The 24488-nt window shown below is 47.6% G+C and overlaps 1 protein-coding gene across 5 annotated transcripts in view; it reads right to left on the bottom strand.

The window, feature by feature from the left end:
• TMEM229B (transmembrane protein 229B) overlaps positions 1-23748 on the bottom strand; it is a 39710-nt gene extending 15962 nt beyond the window's left edge. For 3 of the 5 annotated variants that reach the window (XM_047079478.1, XM_047079474.1, XM_047079479.1), the window contains exon 1: positions 1081-1175. The gene's annotated coding sequence lies outside the window, so the exon portion shown is untranslated. Of the gene's footprint in view, positions 1-1080; positions 1176-18810; positions 18970-23650 lie in introns of those variants that run through there. The other 2 variants (XM_047079475.1, XM_047079477.1) reach the window with 2 other exon arrangements.
• Positions 23749-24488: the final 740 nt, after the last annotated feature.

Raw genomic sequence — 24488 nt, 5'->3', positions numbered from 1 at the left:
AGCTTCGAATTACACTCTCACCTTCACCCTGCAGTGGCTACATCTTTTTCAAGGGCGGTCAAGAACCCCAGACAAGTAGGGCATTTGGGGAGTCAAGCACAACTACACAGAAAAACAAGCACACCAACAAAATGTGTGCTAGACCCTCTCCCTGCAATAATCCCACCACCCTAATATTTATTTCATTCTATTATATCACTGTGATTGTTGAGGCCCTTCCTATTAACATCAATAACATAAGGGTGCCTGGGTGGCTCAGTCGGTTAAGAATCCGACTTCAGCTCAGGTCATGATCTCACGGTTTGTGGGTTCTAGCCCCACATCTGGCTATGTGCTGACAGCTCAGAGCCTTGAGCCTGCTTCAGATTCTGTGTCTCCCTCGCTCTCTGCCCCTCCCCCACTAGCATTCTGTCTCTGTCTCTCAAAAACGAACTAAAAAAAAAAAAAACCCATATTAAAAAATTAAAAAAAAAAAACCAGACTACATGCTGATACAAATCTGGCCCCTGGCCACATACATCTTTTTAATATATACCTAAGATTTGAACATTTGATAGATATTCCGGCTTTATATGAAAGTCCTGAAGCTTCTCTGAAAACCCCTTGAGTGCAGCACCATCTGCACGAGACTAAGGACAGAAGTCAGGTGCAGCGTGGCCCTATAGCAGGACAGGGGTGGAAGCCGGGACCATTCCCCCCACGGATGGCCAAACAGTCCTCCACAGAGGCGCCACCCGAGCTGGTGCCCACAGCCAGCTTCCTCCCTGCCCATACCTCCCAGGCTCTCTGAGCTCCCTGAGCTGGCAACTTGCAAGGCAGCATGGGAGCCGAGGAGAAGTGAAAGGGCAGAATTCACTGCATGCACAGGTGCTTGTGGCCCAGAAGGCTGTGCACCCCTGGGTCACCAGCCGCTGCACCCCCCTCTTCCTGCACTGAGACAAGTGAAGGACGGAGAGCAAAGTGCAGTGGGCTGCTGTGCTCCCTGGCTCCTCCCCAGCTGCTCTACATACAGAAGCCTCAACCTGCCCCACCTGTCGATCCTCCTCCCTTCTCCCAGCCAGCCTGGCACATACCCATTACCTCAAGGAAAGGGCTTTCATGGGGCATGTCCGATACCCCCTCTACCCCCAGTACCACCATGACCCGTGCCTGGGAGTTCAATCCCACCCACCGGCACTTCCCCTTCCCAGGGGAACTAAGCAGGCCACATCAACAAGCACGAGACAAAACAGAAACAGAAACCAAAGCCCACATCCTGGCAGCACAGCCTGCTGGTCGCTGCAGTCAGCCCTGGGAGCCCGCCGCTGCTGGCTGAGATGCCGCCCTGGCAGATGAAGCCGCTGCAGTCAGAAGAGGCTCCTTTCCGAGGCTGGCCTGGCACCGGACACCTCCTGCTTCCTGGTCTGAGGCTCTTCCACCAGGGAGCTGCTGGGGGCTGGACAAGGAGGCAACAGTCTAGCAGGGGTCCCACCCCTGCCTCCAAGTACACATGTTGTCCCCAGCCCCCGCTGACACTCCCTGGCCCCTCAGAGCAGGTCCCTGGTGTAGGTGGCATGAGGCTCCTTTGTGGACCACAGGGCGTGAACTAGAAGTTTTTGGAGCATATGAATGTGTGAAGAGCCCTTATAGCAACTAATGTGGGCAGAACTTAAAACTCTTTTTCCAGTACATCATCCCTCATGATTCTCCCAAGACTCCTGCAGGGAGGGCAGGAGTTATCACCACCCACCCTACCCCACTCCCACCCCCAACCCCATTTCAGAGACGAAAACTCTCTGAATCTCAAGACATTAAGAGATTAGGCCAAATCTACACATTTGACTCAAACCCTGGTCTTCAGGCTCCAGAATCACCCCTCTCCCCATACATCATGACTTCAAGCTGCTTCCCATACGTCTGCATGCACCTGTCCCTCATTCACTATAATCTACTTAGTCTGTTCTGTAAGCCGCTTATTTGTAAGCTTACAGCCCGAGTCTGTCCGTCCAGCTTCATCAACATGCCCAGGTGCTCCTCTGAGACCTGCTCCCTCCTCATTCCTTTGTGAACCCTCCTAAGCCCCCAGCTATTCCATCACTGATGTTCCCACAGGACTTTGAACATCCTTCCATTGAAACATAATGTCCCATCTTAAAGTTATTATTGTCTGTTTCCCCCTCCACATGATGAATTCCTCGAGGCCATGGAATTTCTTTTGGATGGATGGACAAGCAAGGCTGAGAAGGGCCCAGCTAAATGCTTGGGTGATTGCACCATCCAGTGTTATCAACCAAACAGTGATGTCTAGTGTTCTTCCCTAATTTTTAGGCCACCTCATCATGGAAGGGCTCTCTCCCACAAAGCACCATAAATATTGGTTTACAGCAGCCAGGGCTATCTTTGCAAATGAGGGAATAAAGGATCATGTTCACTCTCCTCCCACCTCCAAGAGCCATCACCTGGACAGAGGGGTCAGGACAGATGAGTGGATGCCTTGGGTAGGGACAACAGAGAAGACATGTCACACGAGGAAGGCTAGGGAAGGAACAAAATGTCCCAGGCATCCCAGGAGAAACTGCAGGCTCCTATGTGGGCAAGGGTCCAAGCTGAGGCTCAGGTCAGAGAATAACAATGCCTATTCTGTTATTTCTACAATGTGCTGGCACTCTCAAAAGGCACATCCAGTTTTCATGCACATAGCATTCATTTCCCAAAGAGGTTTAACCAGCAGCTGCTGGCAGGAAAGTCCCTCTGCATCATTCTCTCCCCTCCACTATAACTATTTAGGGTAAGCTGGACTTGCAGGATTGAAGCTCTACTTCCCTGACTGGAACCTAAAAACCAAACCTCCCCCCACTCTCCGCCCTCTCTCCATGGCCCAGAACCTAACACTGGAGCCAGGAAGTGGCAGGCAAATACATCCCTTTGTCCCTCTCAATCTCCTCGTCCCCAGATCTCCCCTCAACCCTAGGTGCCTACAAAGTAAAGAGTAAATGCCCCCCAAAACCCACTGGGGGAGCCCTCTGCTTACTCAAAGTGTCCTGGTTCTTCCCACGGGATGCAGAATTGCTTTTACTCGTCCTATAGTAAGACCAGCTCAGAACACAAGCAGATTTGGCAACTTCTGGAGTCAGTGAGAGACTATGTGAAAGTGCAAATGCACCTGTGTCGACTCAGCTCCCCCAGGGGAAGACCCAAGCCCTTGGGCCTGACTGCCATGGAAGAAGTTGGTGTACCTGGGAAACAGGCTGCGCACACGCTCCATTTGACCCTGTCCTTCCACTCCATGCCCCCTCGTTTAGGGCTTAGAGTCTAGGTTTCTCTGCCTGCCGGACATCTCACCAATCTGTCTTCTTCCTCACTTGCAGGCTACTCTGTCCTGTCACCCTCCTCTCCTTCCTTCCTTCTCCCCAACCAGCCCCTCCTGCCTTGCGTGCCTTTCTCCATGTCCCCTTCTAAACAAACCCTGACCACCCATCCCCTACACCTTGGAAGGTGGTCTCTGGCCCTGTGCCCCTCCTCTTTCCTTCCCACCCCACCCCCTGGCCCTGGGTAGCTGCTGCCTGCTGCCTGAAAGGCTGGACAGCTGCTGGGCTCTCTAATTAGCTGCCTGGCTGCCATCCCAGAGCAAGGCATGTGTTACAGTAAAGAGCTGCCTCACCTCCCCTTCATCAATAATCCCCTATGCAGATCCCATCAGGCAGCAGCTGAGGGGCCCTGGAATCCTGGTCACGTGAGACCAGCAAGGCTTCTCCTGTCATCTGGAAAAGGATAGTCAGTAGCCTAACAGCATCACTAAGTGACCAGGAATTTATTTATCAAGGTTCTCCCTATTACTGCCCATGTCCTTAGGGTATCCCATAGGTTACCCCACCACCTCCATACCTTTGGAACAATGGGAACCCTGCCCTGCCCCTTAGTTGCCTCACCAGTAGAGGCAGAAAGATGCCCAGTGAGCCTTTTGGAGGATAAGCGTGAGCCCTCTGAACAGCATGACACCCAGTGGCCTGCTTTTCACAGCTTTCTATAGCCAAGCCACCCCCAGAGATTTCTAAACAACCAGAGACTTAGTCCAAGAAGTCCCGTGGAGGCTAACATGTTTATTCAAGGTGTTGTATTCCAGTGGTCAACAAATATTTATCAAGCACCTGCTGAAGGCCAGGCACTGAACTGAGTGTGAATAAGACAATGCTCCTGCCCCCTTGGAGCTCACATCTCTGTGGGGAGACAGACAATGATTAGGCTAGCTGACATGCCGTAATGTCTGATAATATGCCACAAAGAAGGGGAGATGCCTGGTGAGGACAGAGAAACTGGATGTGGAGAGCATGTCTTAAACTTCTCTAAGGAGGTAGCATTTGGGCATAGATGAGAAAGATGCAAAGAAGCCTTTCTTTCTTTTTTTTTAAGTGATTTGTGTGTTTGAATGTTTATTTATTTATTTTGAGAGAGAGAGCTCAGGGAAGCAGCAGCAGCAGCAGCAGAGAGAGAGAGAGAGAGAGAGAGAGAGAGAGAGAGAATTCCAAGCAGGCTCCACACTCAGCATGAAGTCCAACGTGGGGCTCGACCCCACCACCATGAGATCACGACTTGAGCTGAAATCAAGGGTCAGACACCGAATTGACTAAGCTACCCAGGCGCTCTGCAAAGAAGGCTTTCAAAGAGCTTTGGGAAAAGCATTCCAGGCACAGGGAATAGTAAGTAAAAAGACCCTGAGGGAGGAGCAAGCTAAAAAACGAGTTTGAGAAACAGCAAGGCCAGAGCAATTAAAAAGTGTAATTAAGGGGTCAAATGTTCCCTGCCCCTCATTGCAAAAGTCATCTGGTGGTCCCTACAGTGCCAGCTGGGCCATGGCAAAGCCCCAGTTGCCAAGGGGACATGCCCAGCACAATTGCCTTGTGGGCAGGGGCTGGAAGGTGCAGGTCCCAGTCAGCTTTGGCAATATATTTATTAACAAATAAAAGTAAAGTTAAATCTTTTGTTGACTGATGGCCTGGATTTTCCACCTGTTTCCCATCAAAAGAATTTAAGTAAATTTACTAGGCCTTCTCTAACCTGATTATTTCACTTTAACAAGAAAGTAAATGTTCCTTTTTAACTCCACCTAGTTTGTTAAGTTTTCTGTCATCTGAAATCAAAAAAATCCTGACTAACACAAGTAATTTTCCCCCAGCTGGAACATACCTTTTTGGCACGAGAATCACATATCTGAGCACCACCTGCCCACCTCTGCCGCCATGCAGACCAGTGGCTCTGCCCTTGCACACAGTTAGGAGAACTGAGAATAAGGTCAGATGCCTAGCTAGCTGCGTCCCTCTCAGCAGGATGTCTATAGTTTTGGGGGCTCCAAACCTCCCTTCTGGGTGCTGCCCAGACTTTGTCATTCCCCCTTTCACCACACATGACCCTTGCCAGCAACCTAGCGTGCCTTGACTCTCTTCCACAAACTGGATATGGGAAAACTAACAGTGCAAGAACAAGTAGTGCACAACTAGATTGTTTTTCTATAAGCTCTAGAACAGCATTGTCCAATTTGATAGCTACATGTGGCTATTTAAATTTAAATTTACTAAAAATGAATAAAATTAAAAATTCCATCCCTCCATTGTACTAGCCACATTTCCAGTGTTCAACAGCTACATGTGGCTAGTGTCTACCATATTGGACAGTGCAGATATAGAACATTTCCATCATCACACAAAATTGTATTGAGCTGCACTGCTCTAGAGCTTATCCAGGGTGACCAGAAGGCTGCCAAACATACAGACCTAAAACTCAGCTACATTTTCTTGCTCTTGGAAAAGCTTTTCTTGTGAATAGATACCCCTGCCCTTCCTCTCTTCCTCAGGCTCAGGCCTAGTTAACCATTGTTAAGATGGGGGGTGGGGGGAGGGTGAACCATTGTTTTATGAAAGTCTCTGTCCACTGCGACTTATATCCAAGAACCAGGAGAGGGCTCTTGCTGAATGAGGTCAGCCCCTGGGTCTCTGGCTATAACTCAGTCTAGGGGTGCTGCCTGGAGTGTTTAAAAAGTCCAGAGTGTTTATTGGGCACCTCCTGTGTGCCAGGCAGCTTCCACACAGAACCCTTCACAAGTCTGGGATGGAGGCATTAACTCAGATTTACTCAGGAGGGGTTGGAAACTCAAAGAAGTTAAAGGGAGGGTCAAGTTTTTACTAGCACTTTTTTCTCTTACACCACTCAGGAGAGATGGGGATGTATGGACAGGAAATAGGGGACTTCATGTACCCACAGCAATGGGCCACCAACAGTTGACAGTGGGTTCTCATGTCAGCTGCCCCTCCCAGCATATTCAAGTCCACCAGGGCCTTGGGAGAGCTGCCTCCAAGGGTCTGCCCATGAAGGCCCAGTTATTGAAAGACACCACATTGAAACCACAGGAAGGCCACAATACAGAAGACAAACCTGAGAAGGTGGTAGGGGTTGGAACACAGACATGTGGCATTTCTCTTGGGCAAAGAAGGGAGGGGCATGAGAAAATTTTGTTATAGAAAGCTATATGAACCATGAGTTCCTTACCTTTGCCTCCCCATGTCCTGGGTAAAAACTCAACATATAGTAGGGACTCAACATCCAAGTGCAGAATGAGGAAAAAGGCAAGGCGCAGGTACTCCATGAGTGAGGGAGGAGGCCCGGCCAAGACAAGACTGAACAGCAGATGCACTGGGGGAAACACAGGAATGAGATGTACTGAAGGAGCTGTGACAGTTGCTGTCTGCTCTACATGTGACCCAATCTGAATGTCCCCTTCATTTAAGTAATGGCCCAGAGGAAAGGACAGCATACACCTGGCTGGGTCCTGACTGCAGCCAGGCACTTCCACCATGAGCGTAAGCCCTGCAGCCCTGGCCCTCCACTCAGCCTCTCGCTGGACAGCTCCATCTACTGTGAAAGCACTGAGCCTTGCAGCATGTTCAAAATATGGCTCCAAACAGCACTTAGGCAAGAGTAATTAAAGGGATGTTATCGCAGTCAGTCTCTCATTAGCCACATAATTAGACTGCTGAAAATAATTAACATTCCTTTTGACAAAGGAAACAGAGGGCCCATTACATTCATTAGGACAACCTCAAACTAGCCTGAGGAAGGCTGAGAAGAGAACTCATCACCTCCCACCTCTGCACAGGACAGAGTCAGCATCAGGTAACACAGACCTGGTGATGAGTCCTGGCTGAGGCCTGGATGCCCCAACGTATGTGTTACAGATAAAAAGTAACACCCACACATATTCAGAGAAGAAAGACTTGAAGGAAATGCATGACTATATCACTATGGCAGGACCAGGGGATTATACCTGCCACCCCCAAGGCCCCAGAAAATGGCAGAAGAGACATTTTCTAGGAAGAGTAAATCCATTACAGCACCAGAAAACAAGGAGTGATATGGGGTCCCTGAAGATGGAAGGCAAATGGGAATAAACTGATGGAGAAACCACAACCCCCAAAATAAAACCATGAAAAAAATAACAGTATTAATAGTAACTGACACTCACACAGCATATAAATATGACAGACACTATTCTTAGAACTTTGTATTATTTCATTTAATATTCACAATAATCCTTTGAGATAAAAACTACTATCATCCTCACTTTATGAATAAGACTCAGAGTTACACAGCTTTCTCAAAGTCATGGTACTAATAAGTGCTGGGTTAGGATCTGAACCCAAGCAGGTGAGGCGAAGGGTTTTGTGCTCAGTCAGAGGAGCAGCTCTGGGGGCTCCAAGTTTGGAGCCAGCACACTGGGGGCTCATGAGAAGCCCTGAGTGATGGGTGATTGGATTTGGAGCAGCTGGGCCCCTATCCCACCTCTCCACCCATGTTTGTGTCCTGGAACTTGGGGCAGGGGGGCAAGGGACACCTAGACACCGGTCCCTAGCAGACACATCCCACCCCCTGTTCACAACCAGTGATTGGCATGGAACTAGGGTTCACAGAGTGGTGACTGAAAAATCTCATAATACGAAGAGAGGAACACATAACAAAGACTCACCAAACATTTGACAGAAACCAAAACTGCCAGAAAAGCACCAAATTTGAGAACAAAAGTTATAAAGAAAGCAAAATAAAGTTGACAGAATGAAACGTTTTTAAAGCACAATGAATATCCCCTGAGGGATGGGAAGGGCTACTGAATCCATGAACCAAAATAAGACTGACACCAGAAGAATGATAAAGATCTTACAAGTGAAGGAAATACACCATGGCTAACCCATTATCTGGGGATGAAAGAATAGAGTAACCTCATTAAAATGTTTCTTTATGTATTTCTATTTTTCTAAACTTCCTATACTGAATATATATCCCTTTGAGTACTGGAAAAGTTACTTTTTAAAATGTCTGGCGTGAGGTGGGCGCTCAGTAAGATTTGGTAGACCCTGCCCCCATGTCAACCCTTAGCCCTATCCAGGCCGACCCATGATTCACTGCTCCCCAGTCACACAATCCACACCCCCAAACTCCCGGTCTCTGTGCACATAGCTGCCCTCCCGGAGTGCCTTTATCTCTCCTCCCCATTTACCCATATTTGCCTATTCTTCAAGGCCCACTCAAAGATTACTTGCATTAACAAAAGGTCCCTGAATCCCCCTCAACCCAAACTCCTAAGGGCACCTAATTCTCCAGGGTCATGGGACAGGTCTGGTTGAGCTGCCCTATGGGGTCATAGTGCTGACAACTTACCTGCCCTTTACCTTTCAGTGAGTCCAAGTCTGTTCTCCCAACTCTACTTCTTAAAGACACCAAGAGGCATGAGCCTTCTTTTTATATCCCCCTGTGCCAAGAAAAGCTGAGAAGCTTTCACAAGAACATGCTTACATGTCAGTTGAGTGAATGACGAATGAATTGCTCTTCCTGGTGGGAGTAGAAGTGGCAAACTATTGTGGAGATTTGGTTACTCAACAGGGTGGGGCCCAGCATGCCACATAGGTGGGGTGCCCCAAATGGGCCACCTGGTTTCGTTCCAGACAGCTTTGAACTCCTACCCCTTGCCTAAGATTCAGAAATACCTGTAAACCCAGAGGGTATGATTGGTAAGTCTAAGGTCAAAATGTTGATGAGCAAGATATTTATATGGTCTTAAGGTATCTCCCCACAGATTGCTTACTAGTAGTGAGGGAAAATTAGTAAGTGCACAGTGAAGAAACTGGACAACACCTTAACCAAGAGCTCTAACTTAACACCACATCTTAAGGGGCAAATGGCCAGCCAATGCCTCTAGATGTAAGACATTGAAAAAGACGCAACATCACTCATGTAAATCCCAGTCAGGAGTGTATAACCCAGAGTCTAAACATGAGGCAACATCAGACAAAATCCAAGGAGAAAAATATTCTATTTTTTTAAAAATGGGGAGGGGAGGCTATATTCTTCAAAAATGTCAATGTCATGGGGGCGCCTGGTTGGCTCAGTCGGTTAAGCATCCAACTCTTGATTTTGGCTCATGTCATGATCTCACAGTTCGTGAGTTTGAGCCCTGCATTGGGCTCTGCACTGACAGCACGGGGCCTGCTTGGGATTCTCTCTCTCCCTCTCTCTCAAAAATAAATAAACTTAAAAAAAAATTTTTTAAGTCAATGTCATGAAAGACAAAGAAAGACTAAGGAACTATTCTAGAGGCAAGGGGACTAAATGCAATGTGAGATTCCAGAGTAGACCCTGTACTGAAGAGGGGAAAATGCTATAAAGGACACTGTTGGGTCAGTTGACAAAACTGGAATACTGCCAGCAGATTAGATAAAGCATTGTATCAATGTTCAATTTGCCGAAGGTTATATAAAACAATATCTTTATTCTTAGAAAACCCACACTGAAATGTTTACAAATAAAGGTCCCTCATCTAGGCAACTTAATCTTAAATTCCAAAAAAAAATTTAGACAGAGAAGGAACATAAATGATAAAAAAAAAATGAGGCAAATGTTTAAAAAAGTGAATCTGGATAGAGTATTTGGGTGTTTTGTACTATTCCAGCAACTTTTCTGTGACTTTGAAATTACTTCCAAATAAACAGTTTGGAGAAAAAAAAACAACAAAAGAGCCCCTTCCACTAGACAGGGTGTGGGGTAGGAGTGGAGAAGACATAGAGAGTAAATCCAGGGAGAACATCGGTCATCACATGTCTGCACTGGGCACAAATATAACCTTTTGGGTCTATTTTTATTACATATGGTTAATATTTTCTGGAGATGTTTTGACATCACTTCTGTCCACAAGCCCACCATAATGAGTCAGGTTGTATTGGTTAAACCACAGCCTTCTAGGTGTTTCACGGTATTTCATTCCCCCTGCCCCATCACCACCAAATTTTGTAGCTAGTCCTATTCAGACTGCCTGATCTTAGGCCCTTAGGCCATATTCCTCCCTTTGGAGATCTCCTGCTGGCTTTCTGGGGTGCATGTCCCATTTCCCACACCCCACCACCATCACCACCACTGGACTCCAGAGTAGACTTTGCTCCCACCACACACACACACACACACACACACACACACACACAGAGCCTCCCTCCCCAGGTGCCCTGTCATAGCTGGGTGTGGTCACCTTTAACACAGCCAGACAGCTGACCCAGTCTCTTTAAGCAGGCTCACTGCAGGCTACAGGGAATCAAGCAAACCATCACATTGTACAAATTCATTTATTGATTCAGAAATTAATATGATCTGATATGCATCTTTTATGGGCAGACTCCTCAATGCTATGTAGGTTGGAGTATGAAAGCTGAAACACCAGAGTGGGGCCAGTAGTTTTTAAAACATTGGAAATATACAATCTTGGAAATTCTACCAACACCAAACACCAGAAAACTAGTAATAATAGTAAATTACACTCTTACAGTGCTTTTTACTTAAATGAGCCCCTTCAAGTTCATCTCATTATTTATGCATTCATTCACACATTCATTAAACAATCACTCAGGATCTGTGTTGTGCCACCAGGGGCAGGCAAAGGCCACAGAGGTAAAGGCCCAACCCGGGCCACAGGAAGCTGCCATTCTACATGGCCCTGAATTGCCCAATTGGCCTGTACACACGTGCTTAGGGTGCCAGCCATGATGGGGCGGTGAAGAAAACTATTTGAAAGGACAGAAAACGAGAGGGTCAAAGAGAAGTTATTGTGACTTTGGTGCACCCATAGATTTTGCTGTTTCTAAAAACATGACTCTATATGATGACTCTATACTGATTTATGTGTAATTATTTATAGGACCATAAGCCCATGAGTGCTAAGGGCCTCTAAAGGTCTTATTCCAGCCCAAACAGTAAGTAGAGGTTGCAATCCTGAATGCCAACAAGGGTCAAGCAGCCAACTTAAATTAGTTAAGACTCAAGAGCTATTAAGAAAGCAGGACTGACAGGTGACTTTTTTGCATGGTTTTAACATATACTGAATTGTCTGGGAGTGCCATCACAGTGCAGTTAGAGGGGATACTATACTTTGTATTCTTTGAAATGTCACCAAGAGCGGTTGACCATCTGGGAAAATCACGTCAACCTCAGCAGCACCTCTCCTGGTATCTGAGTCACCCACACAACACACCTAGATCCTGTGGGTATTTGTGGCTGTTACATTCTCAGTGATTCTCTGCACAGGTTCCAGCATCTGACTTCTTCCTTCTGTTTTCTGTGTAGTTGTGCCTGAGCAATTACATACTAGAATACATGACACTGTATTATAACTAACTTTTCCTTTATTTCTCTGTTATATTACAGTTAGGGCATTATATTGATTTGTTTAAGAAACATGTATATATGTGGGTCATATTATTTAGGAATTTTATTTAGGGTGATCAGAAGGCATTATAAATATTTGCTAGATAAAAAGGGGGCACCATTCCAGATCATGTGCCCTTAGAAGCAAGAGAAACTATAGTGCCAAGGGGAATCAAGGGGAAAACAGAATTAGGGTGGCTTCAAAAGATAAAACCCACAGAAGAAACTCAATGGTCTCTTACAGATATTGACATGAGGATCCTGAATGATGGGTATATAGACAATGTGGTCAACTGATGGGGCATAAGAAGAAAAGTATTCAATTGGGCACCTTTGGGAAATTTCATCTCCATATTTAATTTAAATTATACTATATCTCAGCATTTTCCTGCATAGTGACAATAGGTAAAAGACCACAAGTCATCCATAGGGAAATAATAAATGGTTTAATGTCTGGAGGCAAAGATGTATTTAGAAGAAGTCAAAGAAACAGGTGCCAGGCTTGGTCTGGGGAATATCTTCTTAATGGATGGGAAGATGAGTAAACAGTATATAAGAGGATGCTTAAGGATATTTATGGAAAATGCTACATTATGAGGAATCATGGACAGGAATAGGGATAGAGAAATGATCTCAGAGGACCTCCAATAGGTTAAAAGGCAGACCAGAAATATTTAGGGCTCAGATTCTGAGAGGGATGGTTATTTAATGGGGGGGGGAGGGGAGGATGTGGTCTAAATTCCCATAAGCATGCCCATCGCTGTCAAATAGGGACAAAGGGCTTAAAAAAAAAGATGTCTTTCAATCAAGAGGGGATACCTAACTGATTCATGAGTCGTCCCCAATCTGAGGACACCCAGGGCCTGGGAAGAAAGGAAGGGAGCAGCCTGCCAGCTTGAAGTGCCAAGGGAAGGTCCAGAAGCAAGGCTTTCTGAGCCTGGCTCTTCTACAAACACTCCCAACTCCATCACTTCTCAGTTTCCTCATCAAAAAAAAAGAGAGAGAGAAAAAAAAAAAGAATAAAACACAATGGAGTGGCACCTGGCTGGCTCAATCAGTAGGGCATGTGACTGTTGATCTTGGGGTCCTGAGTTCAAGTCCCACACTGGGGACAGACATTACTTTAAAAAAAAAACCACAATGGAACACTTTAGATTCCATCATTGTACATCTTTCTATTGTTTTCAGGCTATTCCAGGAGTGTGTGTGTGTGTGTGTGTGTGTGTGTGTATACACACACACACACACACATATATACATATATATATGTATACATATATACATATGTATACATATATATATATATTTTTTTAATGTCAGGTCAAAGCAGATGTAGGGATTTACAAGCATTTTGACTCTCACATGAGAAGGTGTATCACTTCCTAGAAGGAAGTAGAGGGACCAGGCTCACTTGGACTCCAAAGAAACATCCAGATGTAGGACGTGCATCCAGGAACCAGTTTACATGGGTCTCTGAGAGCTGATTCAGCCGACAGGGCATCAGATGTTGAAATGAGCTGCAAACACCCAGTAGGTAGCTCCCACTTTGAGGACACACCAGTTCATGCCAGAGTCAGGGAGGTGGGAAGAGGAAAGCATTCTTGGTTCAGGAGTCATGCAGGGTGTCTAAGTGAGGCAAGTGAGGCAAGAAAGGCCCTTGCCTCAGACACAAACTTCAATGTGGTGCCAACAACACTTACAAATCAAGATGAATGATCTCATAATGCAATATTTTTAAAAAATCAAATTGGTAAACGAAGGCACTGGCTGTCATGTTGGAATCAGGGCTGGGATTAGGGCAAGGCCAGAGGCAAAGGTAATGTGAGGTTCTCTGATGTCAGAAGAGTCTTGCATAACAAAGGCCAGTCCCACCCAGAATGCCAATAGCACCTCTGTGGACTAACACCAAACAGCATTACAATCCATTTTCCAAATTCAGAATTCAGAATCTTTTAGATTTTCTAAGAAGTAGTATAGAACACAACCCATGCATTACGTAATCCCCACAGCAGGGTCTGGGGCAGCACCCTCAAGTAAACACATAAACATTTTTGTGGCCACATCTATGAATAGTCACACTCTGAACAGCAGATAAGTCAGATCAGGTTTTGCCATTACAGGAGTTAAAGAAAAGCTTTTGGTTTTTGAATGTTTTGGATTTTCAAACTTCAGATAAAGGAGTGTGGGCCTTAATGGCATTACATTAGGTCTCTCAAAGATAAAAGGCAGCAGATTGGACCCAACCTTTTGTTAAAACTTGTGCAGAATAGAACACTACAAAGTCCTCACTGGTGATCACCCAGAAGAAGGTGATTTCTAAAAGTCAGTCAAACTCAGAGCAGACTTACAGCAGCATTTCCCATCAGTCAACCAACTGATAGTAAATCCATTTTGTGTGTAAAACCCTGGGCAGAATCCTGGGAGGTAAAAAGACATACAAGACACAGTTCCAGCCCTCAAGAGCTTGAAAGATTAGTGGGGACAAGAAGGTAAACATAAATCATGATACACTGAAAACTGAAGGGAGTTAATCCACACCCACGGTTTAAAAATGTCGAAACCATTAGTGGGTGGGAGGGGGGATGGGTTAAATGGGTGATGGGTACTAAGGAGAGCACTTGTGATGAGCACTGGGTGTTGTATTAAATGATGAGTCACTAAATTCCACACTTCAGAAGAGATTCATAAATATGGAGAACAAACTGAGGGTTACTGGAGGGGTTGTGGGAGAGGGGATGGGCTAAATGGGTAAGGGGCATTAAGGAATCTACTCCTGAAATCACTGTTGCACTATATGCTAACTAATTTGGATGTAAATTTTTTAAATAGGGGCGCCTGGGTGGCGCAGTCGGTTAAGCGTCCGACTTCAGCCAGGTCACGATCTCGCGGTCTGTGAGTTCGAGCCCCGCGTCAGGCTCTGGGCTGATGGCTCAGAGCCTGGAGCCTGTTTCCGATTCTGTGTCTCCCTCTCTCTCTGCCCCTCCCCCGTTCATGCTCTGTCTCTCTCTGTCCCAAAAATAAATAAACGTTGAAAAAAAAAATTAAAAAGAATAAAAAATAAAATTAAAAAATCATAACAAAATAAATTCCACACCTAAAACTAATGTTTCACCGTATGTTAACTAAGTGGAATTTAAACAAAAACTTGGAGAAAAAAAATGTTGAAACCAAGGTTCAGAGAGGTCTCAGGTCTCGAATAAGTTAGCAAAGTTAGCAACAGGCATTTCATGGCACAGATCAGAATCTGGGTTTGCTAACTGCCCTCCACTGCTCTTTGCCGAAAAGCACATAATAAACTGCCAATTTAGTGATGAAATTCCAAGAGGAGTATAAGATCCCAGCTGAAGTGGTTTGGGTCCAATATACCTTTGCAGCAAAGATGAGGTCTGACTTTGAAAAAGGACTTTGATTTGGGGAGGCAGAAAAGCAGAGGGCCCTCTGGGCAGGGAAACAATATATGGGCAGGGTAGCCATGCAAGAGTATGAGCCTGCTGTAAAGGACATAGAAGGAGCTATTGGGAAAGGGAAAGGGAAAGGCAGTGCATGGAGACCTTGAATGCCGGAATGAAGAACCTACGCTGATGCCCCTAAGGCAGCATTTGCCAACCGTTTGCTTTCCACCTCATGACTTGCCATGACTGCCCACCACCCTTGTGGGCAGACAGAGTGGAGTGGTTTAAAAGAGCATGCTCTGGGCTCAGATTCTTTCCATCTGAATCCTGGCTCTGATGCCAACTGTGTGACCTTGGACAAGCTGTTAGACCTCTCTTTGTTCAGTTCACTCATTTGTAGGATAGAAATAATATAAGTGTCTCTCCCATGAGGGTTAAATGAAAGAGCATGTTTATGGTACTGAAAACAGTACCCTGCATTAGGAGTACTCAGTTAAGTGTTAGCTGTTGTTAACTATTTTTATTTAAGTTAAATTTTTAGTTTAATATGTACTGCAGCTGTATCCTGAGCAATAGTAGCCATGAAGTCACGGGCTTCTCATGACAGTTATGGTTTTGATGACACACATATATCAGGAGGTTGAATCTAAAGTCCTAATTAAGGCACTGAGGATAGCAGGTCTGACACTTCCAAGCCCGTGAGAGGGGCTTCAACAGGACGGCTCAGGAAGCTTGATGTCTGGCCCTGCAACTAGGAGGGCATCTGCCTGGCACAGGACCAGCATCTAATCACCACCTGAGGCACATAAGGTGAGAGACACAGACTGGCCATTTGCTATCAGAGGAGCCAAGGCAGACGGCTGAGCTGGGGGTTCAGCCTGCATTCCCAGCTTCACTGCACCAAAGGCCACACGATTTCTTCTTCTGGCTAATGGGGCCACATGCAAGAGAAGGCTGGCACGAGACCAGAGCAGGTCTTGTCCAAGAGGGCCAGGTGGACAGACTGCAGGACCTTAGCTGGAAGAGGCTGGAGGCAAATCACTGGGTTTTAGGAGCTGAGGAAAGAACAATCATCTAGAATAGAAAGGAAAATTTGCTCTTTTCAAGACAACTGGAAGTGACTGATCCTAGCAAGTGGTGGGGGAGGAATCTCTGAGAAACCCATGAATGTGGCCATAAAGGAGAATCAGCACTACATACCTGCTCTGCCCAGGAAGCTGGAAGCCAGCAGACCACAGGCCTGGCCAAGTGAGCCCTTTCCTGTCCCTCCCAGTCCAGTGACAAAGGACTGGACATATTAACTACTGATCTGAGACTACGTTTTGTGACTTAAAGTGACCACAGGACCTTCTACCACCCAAGAATGACCCAAAAAGTTATGGGGTCTGACTGAGTTTTCATCCCAAGGCCGGAAAAGAATGAATCCCACTGAATAAGCATAAAAGGACAGTGGAAGACAAAATAAAGTCACTTTGTAAGTACACCCCCGATGAGTCTTGTTTCTTTACACTCATTAGAAACATAGCTATTAAAATGAAATGTTTTGTCCCTGTATCAACTGAAACATCAGTTTCTAATTAGTTTCTAACATCTCTCACATTCCCAGTGGTATGGTAACCACCACTGGAAATAACTGGTATAAGGGCAGTAAGGAGTTAAGGGGGAAAGCAAGGCAGGCAGAGGCAGAACCTACCACTGGTTTGGTAGATTCAGTGGGAACTCATTTGCTCTTCAACCTTGAATACGATTAAATGAAAATAGATGTTGTATCAATGGATAGCAGAATCCAAGGATCCTTGGACAAATGGCATTGTTCAATGGGAAATCAAGATGGCCCAATTCCATGAAGAAAAAAGCTGTGACTCCCTGAGTTCTTAAGCTGGGCTTCCAGGCAGAGTGAAGGCAGCAAGAGGAAGCATGTTCTCACTAACACTGAGTCACCTGGAAAGCATCAGCCAAAGTCCCCAGGTCCTGGAGGCTTAGGGGGGGTCCTGGGTTGAAACAGGCCCTGGAGTCTGCCAAATCCAAGTGCAGAATGTGAAACATACACCAATACACAACTTCCCTGCTGCCTTCACTTGGGAACAATTGGAGGATGAGGGGAGTGTGAAGTTTAAGTTTTAAGACAAGATAAAAGGGATGCTCCCCTCAGTTTAGGGGATGGTGTATACAGGGTAAAAAGATGCCACCTCTTAGCTGCCTGACTTAAATGGTCAAAGGAGGAATGACCTGACCCAGTCCCGCTTTACAAGACGAGACTTGCTCCTGCACTGACTTTGTCCCTTAATTTCCAAGTTGGCTTCTTTCTCCTTCAACTCCACCTCTGTTCTCCCAGCTCTGACTTCCTACAATTCCAGACCAGCTAAGCTATTTCCGAAGAAAGGACCAAATTATCCAGACTCTACTGGATCAGCCAGCTTTATTGCTGGAGGACATATTATATAGAACCTCTCTTCCAACATTCTCATTTTACATATAAGGAAACTAAAAGCCAAAGCACTCACACCATGTGCCCAGAGTCACTGAGCTGAGAGAACCCAAATGCCTGGACCCTAACATCATGCTCCATTATACACCATCATGCTAACTTTCAAAGAGAGGTAAGCTTACCTCCATGGGCCACCATCTCAACCTTCATTCCTCTTCCACAAACACCTCAAAATGATAGAAGAGTTCGAATTAACTTGCATGGGCGGGAGGGTGGGGAGGGGGGCGCTGCCTGGGTGGCTCAATCAGTTAAGCATCTGACTTCTGATTTTGGCTCAGGTCATGATCTCACAGTTTGTGAGATCAAGCGCTGCACTGGGCTCCACGCTGACCGTGTGGTGCATGCTTGGGATTCTCTTTCTTCCCTCTCTCTCCACCCCTCCCCAACTCTCTCTCTCTTTTTCAAAAATAAATACATAAACTTAAAAAAATTAACTTGCCTAGAACAAACAAGGATGAAAATGAGGAGAACCACCTCAATGAACTAGCTGGTCACTTTGAAGGGAGTAATCAGTGGCCACAAATACTTTCTCGGAAGAACAGGATAGTCCAATGCTCGGTACGCTTTGAAGAGTATACCTGGGACCTCAGAGTCATAATCAGGTCTCCACAGCTGGACTATAATGATGAGCAGAGGAATGTCCAGAAACCAGGTTGGAGGATGTGATCTGGAGTCGAGCATCTGCAAAGGTAAGCTATTATGACTAGTGGCAGTAGGGTGACAGAAAATGCTGCCCAGAGAGTCTGTTAAGCGAGAGAACAATTTTGGCATCAAAATGAAATGGGGTTTATGAGATATATTCTTATGCCAAGCAGAAAGTCTGTTCCCCTTATAGTAACTCCCAGGCCATCTGGTCTACTTCCTCAGTGCAGGGTACCAACATCTCTCTCCTTCCTGAACATTCACTGGGATGTTGTTTTTCAAATAAGAATCTACTTCCATCTCCTTTTAAGTAGCTGTGTTTACTCCACATCAGCTCTCCTTCTTATGTCTAACACTATCTCCACATTCACCTTCTCCTCAACATTTGTTCCATCCTTTGATCCAAAGTTATAGAATGCAATAGAATCAGACTGATCTCGGTTCAAATCCCAGTTTGGACACTTGCTAGCTGTGTGACACGTGCAATCACTTTATCTTTCAGAGCCACAGTTTTTCTAGCTGTAAAATGAAGATAATTAATAGTAGCTATCTCAATGCTGTGAGAAAAAGAGAACTTACGTCAAGTGCTTAGCCCATGGCCTGGCATACAGTAAGTATGGTGGCTGACACTGTTATCGTTCTTGTGATCACTGAAGCCAGCTGAAGCTCCATTTGTGGAATTAAGGCTCAGAGGGCTGCAATTGGCTGTCCAAGGTCACACAAGTGAGCCAGGGAGGGATCCAAAATTCCCTGATTCTGGAAGCCTTTGCCAATCATCAGCTCCTGCACAAACGACATCATTGCCCAATGACCTAGAAATCTGAGTATCTGATCACATCCAAGTACCACAGCTGATGATTTAACAAGCACTCACCATGTGCTAGAAAACGGATCAGGCTCTATGAAAGCCTCAAGGCATCTATAGGTCAGCATAAGAAAGCCATCTTCTTGTTTGTAACAGGTAAAAACACAATTACAACACAAAAATCTGAAGCTGCTCCTGGTGTTACCCAGTGCCGACAATATTTCTCGTCCATGTTTAAGAGGGTAGTTGAAAGTAAGACCAATGCCCTGGATACCTTACCCCTGGCTTTGGAAAGGCCTCTTTGGGAATGAGAGGGAGGGGGAACCTACAGACTAGAATGGGGTCTGGCCAACGCAAGCTATAAAAAAGAAGATAGGGGTCGACAATAGGCTAAAAATAGGTCCCTGCCATTGCTCCAAAGAACAGCGATTATTGTCTCTAAGGTGGGCTTCTTGCTGCACCAGGGCCTGTCCCTCCATTGACCCTGCAAGCACTGAAACCGTGGGGCCCAGGAAGCACATTTTATCTTGAAGCATGAATCACCCTTCAGAAGTCCAGAAAAGAATCCTCTCTTTGTGGCTCTTCAATCTCCTTCTTGGCTGGCATCCCTAGATCCTCAGGGCTGGTATCAAGGCCTTATGAAAATTCAGGGTGAGTGACCTTTCTGATGGAAACAGACCATTCCAGAAACTCATGTGACGGGTTGCCTCTTAAAAACTGAAAAGAAACAATGAATGAACAAACCAGCTAGAAAGCATTCATCATTCAAGTCCAACTGTGGAAGCAGTCAGAAATGGCTAATCCAGTGTGTTCTGAATGCGGGGCTCCCAAAGTAGAAAGGAATGGCAGCAAGTGCTCTCAGATTATGCCTCCTGATCTATTAGATCTCCCTACATTAGGTAAGGATTTGACAATGCGAGTCTTATTTTTTTAAACTGTTGTACTTCTAAAGGATGGAGCAGCAGGAAGGAGCATTCTGAGACCCAAGTCTTGTCCATGTAGACTCTTGGCCCTAATTTCAAGGATGCTGTCCCTTCTACAATACCAGTCACACTAGAGCCAAGAGCCCTGAAAGGATATCAAACCCTCTGTTGGGGAGCCAGCAGAGTAAAGGATAATGGGGAGCTGGATGTTCAGAAATTGGCAATAGCTTTGGTTACTCCTCAGATTGCCAGACAGGACTGTGACTGACCCCAAAGATAGAAGCACCAACATCAGAGGAGGGTAGAAAGCTACCTTTCAGAGCCATCCTTTGAAGGAGCATGGGACCAATACCACTCTGTGACTTCAACCCCACGAAATTTATATATAGGAGGATTGATGTTAAAATGAACATTGAGGACAGCCTTAGGGTGGAGGAGAGTGGGAGCCCACACCTGCAGGAGCGGTGTGAGCACAGGGAAGGGAGCAGGCCCTCCTTTTCATCTGGGGATGAGACATTACTTATTCAGCTTCAGCTCTATCTATGGATGTGAGTTGCAGGGGTAAAAGCCACTTCTTTTTCCTTAAATCGCAGCAGCATGGAGCATCCCACAGTGCAAAGTCTGAAGCACATGTACATCTAAAACCAAACACATGGGCACCCAAACTTCATCTTCATCTCATAATGAAAAAATATAAAGTTATTAGGGTCTCCTCTAGTACCTGAGCCTAAAACACCATTAGATCCCAGGAAAGGAAAACTCGCCCAACACAGACATTCACACACAGCCACTGTGCTCTCAGTGTGACTCAGTTTTCCTCAAGGGAAACCATAACCAAAAGTGTTGCCTCCTAGCCCTTTCCCAGAAATCCGCTCCCACTTTACTTTTAAAATACAATGTCTCTGGTTTCTGAGAGGTGGTGGTGGAGAAGGCCTGGCCAGAAAGGCTGTATTTCTTCCTGTTCGGAACAGCAGAATCCCTTCTGACGTTCCCTCCTTAGCCAGGTGTTACCACAAAGGGAGCTGAGAGTTTGCCAAGTCAGAAATCACCACACCTTAAAAGGAATGTGCTTGCAATGAAAGAAAAAAACAGAAAGAAAGAAAAGAAAAAGAAAACCCAAACCGCCCTTATCTATAAATTGGGAGTGAGGGGAGAAGCTAGGAGGAAAGTAAAGGGATATAAATTTGAAAATAGCCAGGCTGTGCAAGGGTTAGATTTCCCTTCCCTCAAGGACAGCCAGATCTGATACGGTCTCTGATAAGACCAAACGGCTTCGCCTTACCGCCCGTACCCGGGTCTCAACTTATAACATCAGAGTCCCCAACATCATTGGAGACCCTTCTCAGAGCTTGGAAGGGGACTTCCACTGACGTCCAGGCTAGACACTGTCTAACCAGGAAAAATCCTACTAGGAAGGAGCTCGAAGATACCTGGAAAGCAGAGACAGACAGAAAAACACTTGCGGCCTGTGTGCTTCTGATTAAAAACTACACTTTTAAAACCAACGCTGAGCTTTGTCCATCACAAAAGCTGTAATTTAGCCCTTTCCTGCAAAATGACATCTTTCCCTTTAGAAACAATATATAAGTCTGATACAAATGAAATAAACACAGTACAAGTTTCCCTAATTCATTTAACATCTTTCAAGGACCCAAGGCTCTTAAATCACTTTACAAATTGTAAAACTTCATGCCTCATCGCCTTAAGAGAGGGAGTCAGGGGAGTATCATTTTCCCATCTTACTGTCAGTACATCTGAGGAACACCATGGAATAGCCCTTCTCTCACCACTGGGGGTGGGGAGGTCAGGCCTCCATATCATTACTCTCAGCTCTGAATAAATAGCTTGGGATAAACCCAGTGGGGGGCTAAGCAATAATCAACCCTGCCCATTTAGAGGAGAAAGGTCCCTACAAGTGGGCCGGTGGTGTTCTCTGGTCTAGCACCTGCACCTGACTTCAGCCATAACTTCCAGGGCCACAGATCTATGGTTCAGAGGACTCTATTTTCTCCTGCTACCCCTTACTGGTCTTGGAACCTCCCTTACTCCAGTGCCTTTGAGTGGCCAAAGTCAACACTAAATCAGCTCGTCATCTGGCCTCCAAGGACCTGTTGTCTCCCAGTTACCCATCTCTCTCCCCAAGTACCAAGCCTTGGGGTGGAAGGTCAAACCTCATCTCAGCCCGCCCCTCCATGTCTCTAGAGTAACACGGCCCACCCTGACCCAAATACTTGTATCATTAGCCCATTTACAGGAGCAAGCAAGAGTCACCCAACAGTCCAGCCCCCACCCCCACCCCCACCCCCAGTGCCTTCTGTCTCCACAGGCAAGCAGATGTAGCACTGCCTTGCAACCAGGGGGAAAACTCGACTCTCAAAGGTCTGTCCTTTCTAAGACGAAGAAAGGCAAGGGGCAGTCCTGTCACACATGGAAGCCAGTGGTCATATGCAAACCAGCATGGGGCTGGAGACACCTCATTCCTTGAGACACAAGGTCAGGGACCAGGAATCTGGATCCTGGCCCATTTGTTCTACAGAGAGAAACACAGTATACCACCCTCAGGGGAAGCCATTCAGCCCTCACCTTCACCCCTCTTCCTGGTTATAGCAAAGAGGGAAACCCGGGCCTCCTGATGATCAAAGTCTGAAGACCATTGTTAACAGCTCATTTGTTAGTAGGTGCTCAAAACACATGAGAATTGGCGAGCAGAGCCCCCAAGGTTACATTGGCACTGCTCTCTGGGGCCCTGTTCTCTCTCTCCAGGGAGGGTTTGAAGCGGTATCAGAACAACCTGCCACCCTAAACTCTGTACCTGAGGCAATCACACATATCTCCGAGGAAACCTCGGAAAAAGTCCCAGGAAGGAAGGAAAGGGGGTCAGCTTCTGACTGGGCACAGAAAGAGGGAAAAGAAGACACCTGGGAAAGAGGCCAACGTCTCCCTGCCCTTGCCATGAACAGGGCTATAATGGTCCCCATCTCAATCCTGCATTTCCCACCAAGGACTGGAAATCAGAAAGGGCAAACAGAGAGCTGGCGGCCAGGGGGCTGGGCTGGGGGCCCCAGGGCACTGACTCGGAGAAGGGAGGACACCTAGGTGTGCAGTCCACCATCACCCAGTTTTTCCATTCACCCTCGGGAGAAGGCGGCAGGGTTATCTAGGCACGGTTCCATCCCTTTCAGCAAAGTCCTTAGCCTCAGATTCAGGAGGGTCGGTGTTTCCCACTCCCATTCCCTGGCTTCCTAGCTTCCACTCAAACTGGCGCCCCCTCTGCACTCCCGAGGCGGCCTCGGAGGTGCTCTCCTCCCGGAGGAGGGGGGATATCAACCTTCCGGGGCCAGACATCCCCGGCTGCCTCCTTCCCCTCGCACCTCCCCGATACCCCTTTGTTTCAGGCGGGGAAAGTTGCCAACGTGCACCCCTTCCCCAACACGCCCCCTTGTGCGCCCATCCCCCGCAGGGAATCCAAGCCCGGGCGCACCTTCCGATCTGCGGCTCGCTCTCGAGCCGGGGCAGACGCTTCGAAACCGAAAGCAAAGAGGAAGCAGGATCCGGCAGCACCCCCAGCCCGGTCGCCCGGTCTTCCCATCACCGCACCATCCCCGGGCCCCCCGCACTCGGCGCTGGAGCCCCGCGCGGCCACCTCAACGGGCGGCAGAAAGGCCTCTCCGCGGGCTTCGGGGGCACCTACCGGTGCGGGGCCGAAGCTGCGGGCAAGGGCAGGGCAGGGCCGGCCGCCCGCCGGGTGCAGGTGCGGCCAGGAGCGCCGTCTCCCGGGCTCGCTCCCGCTCCTCCTCCCGCGCCGGGACTCGGGGCGCTCTCCTGCGCCGCCGCTCCCCGCCCCCACGCCCGGAGCTCGGGCTCCCCCCGCGTCGAGTTGCCGGCGGTGCCTCCCCCACGCCGCCGGCCCTCCCGCGCCGCGCCTACTCCCGCATTGTATGCCGGCGCCCGCCGTAGCGGCGCGGGGCCCGGGGGGCTGCAGCCGCCGCTGCCCGGGCCGAACGGAGCCCCCGGCGGCGGCGGCGGCGGCGGCGGCGGTGGCACTCACCCATAGTACGGATGCTGTGCAAACTGCACATGCTCGCGTCTGACAGGCGCGCTGCCTCCGGCCCCGCTTAACTCCTTGCTCGCCTGCTAGCCCGCTGGGTCCGCTGCCCCGCCGACCCCGCCGCCTCCCGCAGCCAGGAGTCGGCCGCACCCTGGGCGCCTGGAAGCGCGCCATCGGCCGAGGCCGTGGCGCAGGTGGCTGCAGTGCAGAGCTGCTCGGCCCTCCCGGCCCCTGCCACCCCGCCTGCATCCGAGGTGTCCACAGGAGCCCGGCGGAGAGGACTAACTCGGGACCCTCACCTCCTAGCCTGTAGGAGTTGTGGGGACGGCGCGTGCGACACCCCCTGTGGGGATCCTGCAGGTCTTGGCCACCTGAGCGCCACGGACCACGTGGTGTTGCAGACCTACTCTGTGTTGGCATTGTGCTGCGCGCTATGCATTCGTTGAATCAGCCCTGCAAGGTCATTTTTATCATCCCCATT

This window comes from Lynx rufus, unplaced genomic scaffold (assembly GCF_022079265.1).
Source record: "Lynx rufus isolate CCGP_SWC_20201006 ecotype Redwood Valley unplaced genomic scaffold, mLynRuf1.p SCAF_17, whole genome shotgun sequence".
Taxonomy (NCBI): Eukaryota; Metazoa; Chordata; class Mammalia; order Carnivora; family Felidae; genus Lynx; species Lynx rufus.
Note: the sequence above shows the minus strand (reverse complement) of the source record. Positions and strands in the feature narration are given on the sequence as shown.